At 42.6% G+C, this 12,789-nt stretch overlaps 1 long non-coding RNA gene across 2 annotated transcripts; it reads left to right on the forward strand.

The window, feature by feature from the left end:
- Nucleotides 1–757: 757 nt before the first annotated feature.
- Nucleotides 758–11,131, forward strand: LOC122458670. Of its 2 annotated transcripts, XR_006278833.1 has the most exons (4): nucleotides 799–855; nucleotides 1,651–1,768; nucleotides 10,316–10,391; nucleotides 10,884–11,131. It is a non-coding gene; the product is annotated as an uncharacterized LOC122458670 (long non-coding RNA). The 2 variants fall into 2 exon arrangements; XR_006278822.1 differs by lacking the exon at nucleotides 1,651–1,768 and having other exon boundaries at nucleotides 758–855.
- Nucleotides 11,132–12,789: the final 1,658 nt, after the last annotated feature.

Genomic DNA, 12,789 nt, shown 5'->3' on the forward strand with positions numbered 1-12,789 from the left:
TATTTAGTTCTAAGAGGAGCAACCGTAGCACATACTTCAGGTTCTAATCCAAAGACCAGAGAAGTCAGTGGGAGTCTTACCATTAATTTCAATGGGGTTTGAATTAGGCCTTTAATGAATGGCATGAACGGGCAGTGGGTGGAAATTATAAACCCAATCCCACAAGGGGCTGAACACTTCCTGGTGGTGCTGAGACCCCTCAGAACCCATTGGGTTCAGGTTTGAGGTCTCTCATAGCCCCAGTAGGAGGTGTTCTACACCTTTCACGTTCATGTCAAGATTTCTCCTGTGCCATCTTGTCCCCCCCCCCCCCCCCCCCGAGTGCAGGGTGTTTTCAGAAATGTTGGAAACATAGATCACTTGATAGATGTTCATTTGTCCAATTGACATGGCATTAGGCCATCAAAGTGGTTTTATTTGTTGCCGTAAATGCTCTTTAGAAGCAAATATTTGATTAGTGAAAAAGAAATGTAGTTATCTTGCATAACATCAGCTCCGACAAAACACCTGTGTTCTGACTGAACTAATGCACTGTTCCTGCACTTCCAGCTGATATTCTATGTTTACATGAAAATCTACATATGTGAGCTCTTGATTTAAAGTATTTATGTAAATAGTGGTTTGGAATCACTTAGCCCCCAAATGATTTTTGAGTAAATATTTTGTTTATTGTGTAATGGCATATCCACCCCACACAAGGCAGAGCTGGTTAAATTAGGTCAATTAACCTTATATTCTGCACCTGGAGGAGAATCGTGGCTCAACAAAGCCTAATGGAAGAGGAAGTTCAGCTAGGAAGGAGCAGAGCGGGGCTGGTGTAAAGGGATGAAGCGGAGAACAGAAGAGGGCTGCAGGGTAAGTAGTCTGTTGTCACTCCCTGGGAGAAGTGAGGTTTGTATGGGACTACAGAGTCTGGCAAGAAGTCAAAAAGAGGAGGTAGTCTACAATTACTCCCTGGGAAGAGGAAGTTTGGGCTGGTAAACTGAGGGGGGGGGGGAAGGAGATAGAGATGGGTATAGGAAGGAGTCCAGGGAAATAGCAACAGGATCTGAGAGCAAACTGACTGTAATCATTGGGCATAGGGTCCACAGCTGGAACCCAGAGTAGTGGGCTGACCCAAGTTCCCCCACCAGTTGCTAGGAAATTGGTACAGGATCTGGCATGGGAGTGGAAGACTGTCTGGAACATCATATGGACAGCTGACCAGTGGGATTCTCCTACCCTGGAAGGGAGGACTATACAGTGAGCAGGCTGAAGGGCTAAGTTGCAAAGATGGAGCACAATAAATCCTGGAGAGCAAGGGGGAATGCAGTATGACCAACTGTCAGAAGGGGGACGTGGGGATTATGGGCTCCCTGGATGCCTGTCCTCCCCCCAGTTCCCACTGTTCTTCATTTGCCCTCCACCCTTTCTTCCCCAGTTGGCAGTCTTTGGATGGGATCTCTGTATGGACTACCACCTACAGGACAGGGTTTGGCTCTTGCTCCTCCTTCCTCTTTGCAAGAGAGGGAAGATCCAGCTGGAACAAGGACCAGTCTTTCAGGCAGCCCCTAGAGAGTTAGCTCTAAGGATTCAGTCTAACAGAGTCTATTGCCCTTTTATGGGGTTTACATTCTACCTCTCTTCCTGGGGTGTGTTGTTCTATCCTAGGTCAGGGTGGTGTTGAGTGTGGTGTGCCCCCCAGCTGTCTCCTCCTCAGTTGGACTCACTCTGTTCCCAGCAGTCACAAGCATAGCAACCTTCTTCATATTCACCACTTCTTCCTGGGGTAAGTTTCCCCCTTTTAAGCTCCTCTCCCTCCAGGCTGAGCAAGCCTTACAGGTGTGCCTCGTTAGCCAGGAACAGACCTAGAGGAGCTTGTTAGCCTCCTTCATACCAGGAAGAGGATGTGTTCCTTCACAAGGTATCAGACCTGAATGGTGCTAATCCTCAATCACAGTCAAAAAGAGGTGCCCCAATGGTGGCACATGGGTATGTATTTTATCCACAGTACTCTTGTTGCAAGTCAGCATTGCACACTGTCACATTCTACAGTTCAACCCAGACCAGTGAGAAGTTGTCTCCACCTTCCCTGTAGCCCTTGGTGCCTTATATGTTCTGTTGATGTGGCTTACAGCCCAGACACCAATAGCCAACAGACAAGCATGCAGTTTCTTAAGTGTGTGTGTGTGTGTGCTGTGCAGCCCTGGTTCAGTGCTTTGACCCCAGCAACCTGCCTCACCCTGGTCTCTACCAGCCTTGGAGGGTGATCCTAATGCACTCCTAGTCCTGAATTTCCCCCAAACCTTCTGCTCTGAGGTGTCTAGCCCTCTCCTGGAACATTCAGAGAAATAATCAAGTTAGTTGTTCCTTTAAATACACAAAAGCACTGTTTACTATTTTAACTGGAGTTAAGAATCTCTTCTGTTAAAACACATCACTGTGTTGGATTAGATTAAAAGTAAAACAAGTTAATTAACAAAAAGAGAAAGGTTTTAAGTAAGTTCAAGTGCAAGGGATAAAGACAAATGGTTACAAGCAGATAAAAGTAAAATATGCTTTCTAGTGACTAAGACTTAACAAGCTACAGCCTGGGTTCAAGCTAGATTTCTTACTAATCCTTTTCTTTCCAAGCCATGGCTGACTTTCTCTCAGTATGACCTTCCACAGAAGTAAAGGTTTTGGTTTCTCTTGTCTTCCTAGATAAAATATATTTGCCTAGGCAAGTTTTTCACTCATAGTCAGTTCCCAGAGACTTCAACCCCCTGGGTTAAACCATCTTTTTCGGTTTTCAGGAGCTGTGGCCTCTTGTCTGTCCAGTGATGGATGCCAAAATGGCTTCTTCTCCTTCCTTGTATCTTCTGAAACCCACTGTTTTGTCCCCAGACTCAGGATGATGTCATGTTGTTCTTCACTTTCTGTGGGATTCCCATTCTCCTGATGATTTGTATGTAAATAGGGCTTCCATTGTTTTTGGTCACACCTTGCTTAATTTCACTGGAGATAGATAGATAGCTACCTTCCCTCCTGTCTGGGGGGAATAACCAGTTTCTTCCTGTGTTTAGTCACAGACTTTAAAGCAGAATATCAATAAGTATACCTAATTCCTCAAGTAGTGTTAATATACACATTTCACAATGATATCAATCACCAGTGTGTTATTAACTTTCATAAAAAATCCTAATTGAGACACTTTTATAATACAGTAATATTATATACAATCAGTTGATTCAGTTGCTTGTCACTGGAGGTTCAGATCCCACAAGAGGCTGTCTTCTCCACTTGCAAGGTTGATGGCTTTGGTTACCTTTTACATAAATGTACCTTCATTTTCTCTGCCTGATGCCCAGGCTGGTCAGACAAATGAATACACATTCCTTTGTCTAAGGCAGACAAGACTTGTGCATTGTCTCCCACACGTATTTTAAGAACATAATTCTAGCACACATTCACAACTTTGAACACAACTCATATATAGCTAATGCAAGAATATTAATGATCAGTGAATTATTAGTTTTCCAATATCTTAAATGACATCTTTTAGATATAGATTATGAAATAGTGTGTTGTATAGTGAGTACGTCAGGGCTGACGAGCTGCTGCCACAGTATTAAACCACCAATAGGCCCGTATGTTTCTCTCATTTCCCCTCCCCCTGCAAAAACCACTGTTCCTCTAATTTTGTAGTAGTTAAAGAAATTGTACTGAAAGCTCTTAATAGAACTAGTCAAAATTCTGAATTTTTTTTTTGTAAAATAAAAAAACAAAACCCATACCTTGTCACTTTTTTTCATTAACTCTAGATACTAACTAAGGGATTCATTTTGTTTGCCTTGAAAAAAGTCATACATTTATTTATAAAAAAATATATTTTAATGTTTACACATTCTTATGAGCCAAACACTAATTTATACTAATAGCCATAAAAGTTAAATAATTATTTTTAAATCCATACTTGTAATATCAAATTGATCTACCTTTCTACTGAACTGTTTTTACACAAATTTTAAAATGGATTATGGATAGAAATTAATCTTTCACATATGTATGACATTAATTAAATATGTCCAGTAAATGAAAGAACTACTCTTTGGGGTTGCCTTTTGTCTGTTTCTTCCCAGTTGGGTGTCAGATTTTAAAGCATAATATCATTAAGTATCTATGTTTTCCCATATAGAAATAATACATAATTTCACAATGACATTAATCACCAGTGTGTTGTTATCTTTCAGAAAAGACCTCGTCTTTGCCACCCATCACTAGACAGACACAAAGGAACAGAACTCTTGCAAGCTGAGAAAGATGGGCCTTTCAACTAAGGGGTAGTGTGGGGAATTTGAAGTCTCTAGAAACTGAATACAGGTGAGAAACCTGCTTAGGTAAAGATTTTTCATCTAAGACGACAAGGGGAACTAGCATTTTGTACTTCTGTGGAAGGTCCTGACTGAGGGAAAGTCAGCCATGGCTGGGAAGAAGAATGACTGGTGAGAGAAACCATATTGAACAAAACCTGTACTTTGCTAGATTAAGTTTTAGACTTTTAGATGCATGTTTTCACTTTTATTTGCTTGTACCACTTTCTAACTTTATTCCTTTTACCTGGCATCACTTAATCTATGTCTTACTGCTACTAAGCAATGTGTTCTGATCTTAAACACAAAAAAGAAGCTTACAAGAAGTGTAAGATTGGACAAATGACCAGGGAATAGTATAAAAATATTGCTCAGGTATGCAGGAGTGAAATCAGGAAGGACAAATCACACTTAGAGTTGCAGCTAGCAAGAGATGTTAAGAGTAACAAGAAGGTTTTCTTCAGGTATGTTAGCAACAAGAAGAAAGTCAAGGAAAGTGTGGTTCCCTTACTGAATGGGGGAGGCAACCTAGTGACAGAGCATGTGGAAAAAGCTGAAATACTCAATGCTTTTTATGCCTCCTTGTTCACAAACAAGGTCAGCTCCCAGACTACTGCACTGGGCAGCACAGCATGGGGAGGAGGTGACCAGCCTTCTGTGGAGAAAGAAGTGATTCGGGACTATTTAGAAAAGCTGGACGAGCACAAGTCCATGGGGCCAGATGCGCTGCACCCGAGAGTGCTAAAGGAGTTGGCGGATGTGATTGCAGAGCCATTGGCCATTATCTTTGAAAACTCTTGGCGATTGGGGGAGGTACCGGATGACTGGAAAAAGGCTGATGTAGTGCCCACCTTTAAAAAAGGGGAGGCGGAGGATCCGGGGAACTACAAGCCAGTCAGCCTCACCTCAGTCCCTGGAAAAATCATGGAGCAGGTCCTCAAGGAATCGATTCTGAAGCACTTGGAGAGGAAAGTGATCAGGAACAGTCAGCTTGGATTCACCAAGGGCAAGTTATGCCTGACTAATCTAACTGCCTTCTATGACGAGATAACTGGCTCTGTGGATGAGGGGAAAGCAGTAGATGTGTTATTCCTTGACTTTAAAAAAGCTTTTGACATGGTCTCCCACAGTATTCTTGCCAGAAAGTTAAAGAAGTATGGGCTGGATGAATGGACTATAAGGGTGGATAGAAAGCTGGCTAGATCATCGGGCTCAACGGGTAGTGATCAATGGCTCCATGTCTAGTTGGCAGCCAGTATCAAGTGGAGTGCCCCAAGGGTTGGTCCTGGGGCTGGTTTTGTTCAATATCTTCATTAATGATCTGGAGGATGGAGTGGATTGCACGTCATCAAATTTTGCAGATGACACTAAACTGGAAGGAGTGGTAGATACGTGGAGGATAGGGATAGGATACAGAGACCTGGTAGTGTGACTGGTGTGTTTCTAGTAGGATGCAGGGTCAGAGTTGCTGGACCAGGGCTGCAGTTATGCACAGTCAGTGTGTGACCTGCTTACTTGTTGCTGACTGAAAGTCCCAGGCAGGAAGTTACAGCAGTAAAGCATTTTATGGCACCCAAGAGTGCAGCATAAGTGGTGACAACTTATGGGGTGCATTGCACCCCAGAACATAAAAGATGCATAAACAGGGGACTCTCAAGTAGGAGTAGAGGAGTTATTTTTCCTCTGTTTGGCATTGTGGTAATCGTTGCTGGAATACTGTGTCCAACTCTGATGCCCACATCAAGAAAGATGTAGATAAATTGGAGAGGGTTCAGAAAAGAGCCACAAAAATTATTAAAGAACTAGAAAATATGATATATAGTGATGATAAATACAAAGAGCTCAATCTATTTAGTTTGTTACAAAGTCTCCCCTTAACCTTCTCTTTGTTAATCTATAAGTATGTACATCAGGAACAAATATTTAGTAATGGGCTCTTCAATCTAGCAGACAAAGGTACAACACAGGGGTTCTCAAACTGGGGGTTGGAACCCCTCAGGGGGTCACAAGGTTATTACATGGGGGTCAGGAGCTGTCAGCCTCCGCCCCAACCCCTCTTTGCATCCAGCATTTATAATGGGATTAAACATATTAAAAAGTGTTTTTAATTTTTAAGGGGGGGGGTCACACTCAGAGGCTTGCTATGTGAAAGGAGCCATCAGTACAAAAGTTTGAGAACTACTGGTATAACACAATACAATGGCTGGAAGTGAAACCAAGACAAATTCAGACTGGAAATGTGTACATTTTTATCGGTGAGAGTAATTAACCGTTGGAACTATTTACCAAGGGTCATGGTGGATTCTCCCCCAGTGACAATTTTTAAATCCAGATGAGATGTTTTTCTAAAATAATTATTTGGGGGAAGTTCTGTGGCCTGTGATATAAAGGAGGTCAGACTAGATGATCCCTCTGGCCTTAGAATCTGTCTCTGAGCCACCTACCTTGTCTGTCCCTCATTATTTTCCATTGTAAAACAGCCTTCTGTTCTAAAGCAACTTCTCAGGATTCTTATGAAGCTTGGTTGAATATTTAAATATTTGAATATTTAAATGTAAAACAAAATGTATTTGTGTTAAGGGACAGACTGTAGCTGAAAAGAAGCAAGTGGGCAGGAGTTAAATCAGAAAAATATTGATGTGGGAAGAAAAAAAGAAATAAGGAAAGGGGAAAAAAAAACCTTTTTAAGTCAGAAGAAGGAAGGGGAGCTGAGAAGTAAAAGAGCTAATGGGGAACTAAAGGCCTGATCCAATGCTCATTTAAGTCCATGGAAAGACACCATTACTTCAAATGGGTGTTGGATCAGGTCTTGTATGAAAAGACAGGTTAGGGGGAATGGAAAAGAGGTACTTACTCTTTTCTCTTAATCTTTTATCCACATTTCCTTTCTCCCCTTGTCCCTCTATCTAGTTTCTCTGCACAGGCAGTCAGTTGCTAGGGCTCCTTCACCAGAACCCAAATAGCACATGGAAAGGTGGATGCCCCTGTGTTTGTTAATTTGGAAAATGGAAGTGATCCCTAATTACATTTCATACAGTCCTAGGTTAGATTTGTTCGGAAGCTGAATGTTAGGGCAGTGGTTGTTTCTAGGCTATTCATGGCAGAAACCAAGGCCATGGTGGATTTTAATTCTTCAAGAAAAGGAGTACTTGTGGCACCTTAGAGACTAACAAATTTATTTGAGCATAAGCTTTCATGAGCTACAGCTCACTTCATCGGATGCATTCAGTGGAAAATACAGTGGGGAGATTTATATACACACACACACACACACACACAGAGAACATGAAACAATGGGTTTTATCATACACACTGTAAGGAGAGTAATCACTTTAAGATGAGCTATTACCAGCGGAAAGGGGGAGAAGGGAGGAAGAAAACCTTTTTGAATGGTTTTTCCATTCAAAAACCAGTCGGAGAACACTTCAATCTCTCTGGTCACTCGATTACAGACCTGAGAGTGGCTATCCTTCAACAAAAAAAACCTTCAGAAACAGACTCCAATGAGAGACTGCTGAATTGGAATTAATTTGCAAACTGGATACAATTTAACTTAGGCTTGAATAGAGACTGGGAGTGGATAGGTCATTACACAAAGTAAAACTATTTCCCCATGTTGTTCCCCCCCCGCCCGCCCCCCATTGTTCCTCAGACGTTCTTGTCAACTGCTGGAAATGGCCCACCTTGATTATCACCACCAAAGGTTTTCTTCCTCCCTTTTTCCTTCCCCCCCCCCCCCCTCGCTGGTAATAGCTCATCTTAAGTGATCACTCTCCTTACAGTGTGTATGATAAAACCCATTGTTTCATGTTCTCTGTGTGTGTATATAAATCTCCCCACTGTATTTTCCACTGAATGCATCCGACGAAGTGAGCTGTAGCTCATGAAAGCTTATGCTCAAATAAATTTGTTAGTCTCTAAGGTGCCACAAGTATTCCTTTTCTTTTTTTTTTGCGGATACAGACTAACACGGCTGCTACTCTGAAACCTTTAATGCTTCAGTTATAGTATGTTAGTTTCAAAGGACCTGCACGAATTCTTGGAGCCAAAGCCGAAAATAATTTAAGGAACAGAAGTGGAAAGTAAGATAGATGCATTTCTTATGTAGCCTCAGATGTTTCCTTTCACTGTTAAACTTGGCATCAAAGCAAATGCTGAACAAATTAAATATTCGATCCCATATTCCAGTCTTGGAGTCCTCAATTTGTGTCCGGACAGAGTCCAGAACAATCATGTAGAATGCAAGTAGCACCTCATTTTGTGGATTTTAATGTTACAGGACAAAGTAAGTCTGAAGTATTTTCCTTAACTCTAAAATGACATGCTTTTAATGGTTGTAAATCATACTCAAGCTCTCTTGAACCTCTTTCAACGGTTTTATTTTTAAAGGTTAATAACTAAAGATAGGCCAGATCCAAAATCCTACACTGAATGCTGCTGAGCTTGGATGGGAGGCACATAGAAATCTGGATCCCAGTTCTGCAGGTTGGCTCATCTCGTCCCCGTAGGCTGATATTTATGGCACAGTAGTTGTGGGGGACTTTTGAAATCATAATATACCTGAATTCATTTTGGTCTAGAGGCTTTTCTTCCTCAGAAGTTCACAGCTTTTAGTTTAGAAATTCTGCAATGTTCAATCATAAGTTACAGGTAACAGAAAAAATTATCAAAAAGAATCAGGCGTACTTGTGTCTCTAAGGTGCCACAAGTACTCCTCATTGGTTTTGCTGATACAGACTAACACAGCTACCACTCAGAAAAATGTATAACCCTTATGAGTGTTTGTAATCAAGTTGTGCTCAGTTTTGAATGGAATGAAAGAATCCAAAGATGATTTTATGGATCATACAGAGGGTTGTCTCCTTGTCATGTCCTCAGAATGCTTCCTGCCACCTCCATGCATATGCGATTGCCAGGTCATTGCACTCTGCCAGGTCAGTGGAAGACCATCCATACTCAAGCATCTGGCATACCAGGAGATGCTTCATATTTTGAAGTGCTCTGCTATAGTCACAGGTATTGGGGCCAGTGATGTAACCCCATTTGATCACTGCATCTCTAGACTGGCCAATTCCAGTGTGGAGTCAATTCCAAGGCTGATCTGCACCAGGTGGTAGGTGCTCAGCTGGTGGGAGCTGGAGCACACAGGCTCCAGAGTCATGCTTTACTCACTTGCCATCATAGGTGCTGACTTCTGCTGGTTCCAGTGGGTGCTCGACTCCCTTCAGCCCCCTCCTGCCCCGACTCCACCCCTACTCCGCCCCCTCCTGTCCCTGCCCTGCCCCATTCCAACCCCAATCCCAAAGTCCCCGCCCCAGCCCCACCTCTTCACTGCCTCCTCCCCTGAGCACGCCACGTACCCATTCCTCCCCCTTCCCTCCTGGAGCTTGTTATGCTATGAAACAGCTGTTTTGCAGTGGCAAGCACTGGGTGGTAGGCAGAGAAGCAGGGACGCACCGCGCTCAGGGGAGGAGGCGGAGAGGGGAGCTTGGCTGCCAGCGGGTGCAGAGCAACCACTAATTTTTCCCCGTGGGTGCTCCAGCCCTGGAGCACCCATGGAGTCGCGGCCTATGCTTGCCATAACTGAACCTTTGTCTGTTTTGGGTGGCAAAATTAGGAGTTGAACAGTGTCAAGAAAACTTGTTGAGACTTCAGTCAACTCAGCATCTGGGTTATATAATATAGCGGATGTCCTGGATCTGTCCATTGCCTTGTGAGCAATGCACAAGGGCTAGGTGAAACCGAACACCTTTGTTTCAGAGTTTCATGCATGAATCTGTTTTTCCAGTTTTGTTTTTCATGGGTTCATACCTATTAGAGTTTCCTTTTCTGAAGGAAGGCAAAATCTCAACATGAAACTCACCCTGAGATGGTCACACCAGCAGTTTCAGGGTATTTGCTTCTTAGCCACTGCATCTACAATTCTGAATGCACTTATTCAACTTAGCCTCTCATTTCATCAGAAACTGTTTGCCTCTGCCCAGGTCTCTGTTTCAGCTCCTTTTCCAGTAGTGGTGTGCCTGAAAATCTGGGCTAGCTGCCCTGTGAGGAAAGAGCCAGGTAACCTGCAAATATTTACTGCTAGCTGTAGCAAAGACTTGTATTGAAATAAAATTACAGCCTGCTTCCTTATTGTGTTCTCACACCACCCACTAACTTCAATGCTCAGCACCTCTCAGCATAGGCAGCGAGTTTTATATGGGCCCATGGTGCCTGTGCGCCACCAATATTCAAGAATGTGGGCCCAGCTCCACTAATGTTTGGGGCTCTGCTGCTGGCCCAATGCCCGTGGGTCCTGGCTACTGCCCAGGGCTCTGCTGCTGGCCCTGGGGACACCAAACTTGTGTGGAACATGAGGGGTTTGGGGATTAAAATGAGAAAAGCTGAGAGGCAGACACAGAACAAACAGGAACCTGCAAACGTAGATCTTGCTGTGGAACCTGTTAGTGAGAGTTTTCCCATTGTGCTCAAAGGGAGAGGGACTGGGCCCAAACTGTGATTTAAACTGTGTTTTAAAACCTGATGAAAGTCATTTTGCATGACATTTAACAGATTTCCAACTGTACATTGGAAACTAGAAGGTGCTGCTAAACAGGACGGCTGTACAGGAGTGAACGCAGTGTTGAATGTAACAGCAGAAGCGTGCAAAAAATAAAATGGAAACATTTATTAAAACCACCACCTTTCCTGTATATTAGACAGATAAGACCTCTTCCCTATGGTCTAGTGGAGATTTAAGAAACAGATGTTCCTTGGGGGCAGGGAATTCTTCGGGGCAGGTTAGAGAATGGAAACATTGGAGCAATGAAGTAACAAAACCAAGAAGCAGCTTAATCTGCCGTACCATATACACAAAAAACCTCTAGACACTTTAGTTCAGACATTTGAAGAGTTCAGCTAAATTAATCAATGAACGGATAGGGATAACGAGCCAGATCCTAAACAGCTGTAAATTGGCATAGCATCATTGATTTTGATGGAGTTCCATTGATTTACATCAGCTGAGGATCTGACCCATTAAGCAGAATGTAACATTTTAAAGTTGATATGTTAGGGTTAAAGTTATATATCTCGGCTTACAAGGCAGGTGGGGGAGGGCAGACTTGGACCCGTTCTGGGCACCACCAAAAATTATACGAAACTCATGTCCATGCCTCTCAGGATCAGGCATGTGTGTTTAAAGGCTTTGTAAGAGAAATAACTTGTCCACGTATAAAGTTTATCTATCGCTTATTCTGAAATGATGAAACAATGAAATCACTTGAATACTCTGTGTCTCCCATGAACTTTGCCACTGCTCAGCGGTAATGGGTATTCATCTAGTGGCACATCTTCAGTGTATGTTTTTATGTTTATAGGCGAGCAGCCAATGCAAGCTCTCTGAGATCCAGAGCATTCAAGCTGCACAAGTGGAGTTGGCACTGTTGCAGCAGCAGAAATAGGGCTGTCCAAGTTTGGCTGAAATGAGAATAATTAAAGTCTCACTAGTTCTGGAAAGCTTCAAACTGCATCATGCTGCCAAGGCTTCACTGTAAGGTACTGCACCTTGGTAATGGTGATGCTGGTAAAAATTGAAAACTGAAGTAGAGGCAACCGTGACTACTTTGCAAGGGGAAAACAGACCAATGCCATCCCGTCACTCTGCTCTAAAAATGTGATAACTTCCCAGTCTTTTCCACCTATGTCTATTTTTCTATGGTTTGCATTATCACTTGCTAAATGTATCATATCTTATTTACTACAATCCACAGCTTTCTGACTCCTCTGTGCCTTTCCCCCTACGTATGGATTTGATAAATAAATCCCTTGAAGAATTAGCTTTCTCTTGATAGCTTTTCAGAGCTTTTGCTTAAAAGTCAAGAAATAATTGCAAGTGATATGAAATACAAGGAAAGCACGTATAGGCTTCTGAGACCCTATGCTGCTTTTTCATGGCCAGTTTCCTTGACATTCAAAGTTAACAGTGAGTTAACTAGGTTGCTGAAGGCTGCACCTTCATCTGTTTGCATCCATTTGTCTGGAGTTTGATGTGCAATGACACAAGCATTAAAAGAAGTTCATTTAAATATCAGCATTAGTTAACTGCAGACAAGCCTGGCTTATGATGAGTCTCAGATGAGATGACTGAGTTATTTATACTTTACATACCTTTGTATTTTAAAAGCAAGGAAAGTTTGTACAGTAATGCCAAAACATGAGCAAATCAAAGAAAAATTAAACATCCACAGGCCAGAGGCACTGTACAGTATATTACTGATGTAAGAAAACCTACTCTTCTCTTGTACTGACCAAAGCAGGCAGCTCTTTCCTGTGCGGCTATATGTTCCCTGAGAGCAACATCTAAACCCCAGTTATGTCAACGCGAGCCTTTCCAGAGACTTCAGGGGACTTTGGATCAGACCCTTGGACGTAAGAGGCTAATGAAGTATGAAGTAACTTCCCAGTAACATTGCAAAAG

The sequence above is a fragment of the Dermochelys coriacea genome, chromosome 1 (genome assembly GCF_009764565.3).
Source record: "Dermochelys coriacea isolate rDerCor1 chromosome 1, rDerCor1.pri.v4, whole genome shotgun sequence".
Taxonomy (NCBI): domain Eukaryota; kingdom Metazoa; phylum Chordata; order Testudines; family Dermochelyidae; genus Dermochelys; species Dermochelys coriacea.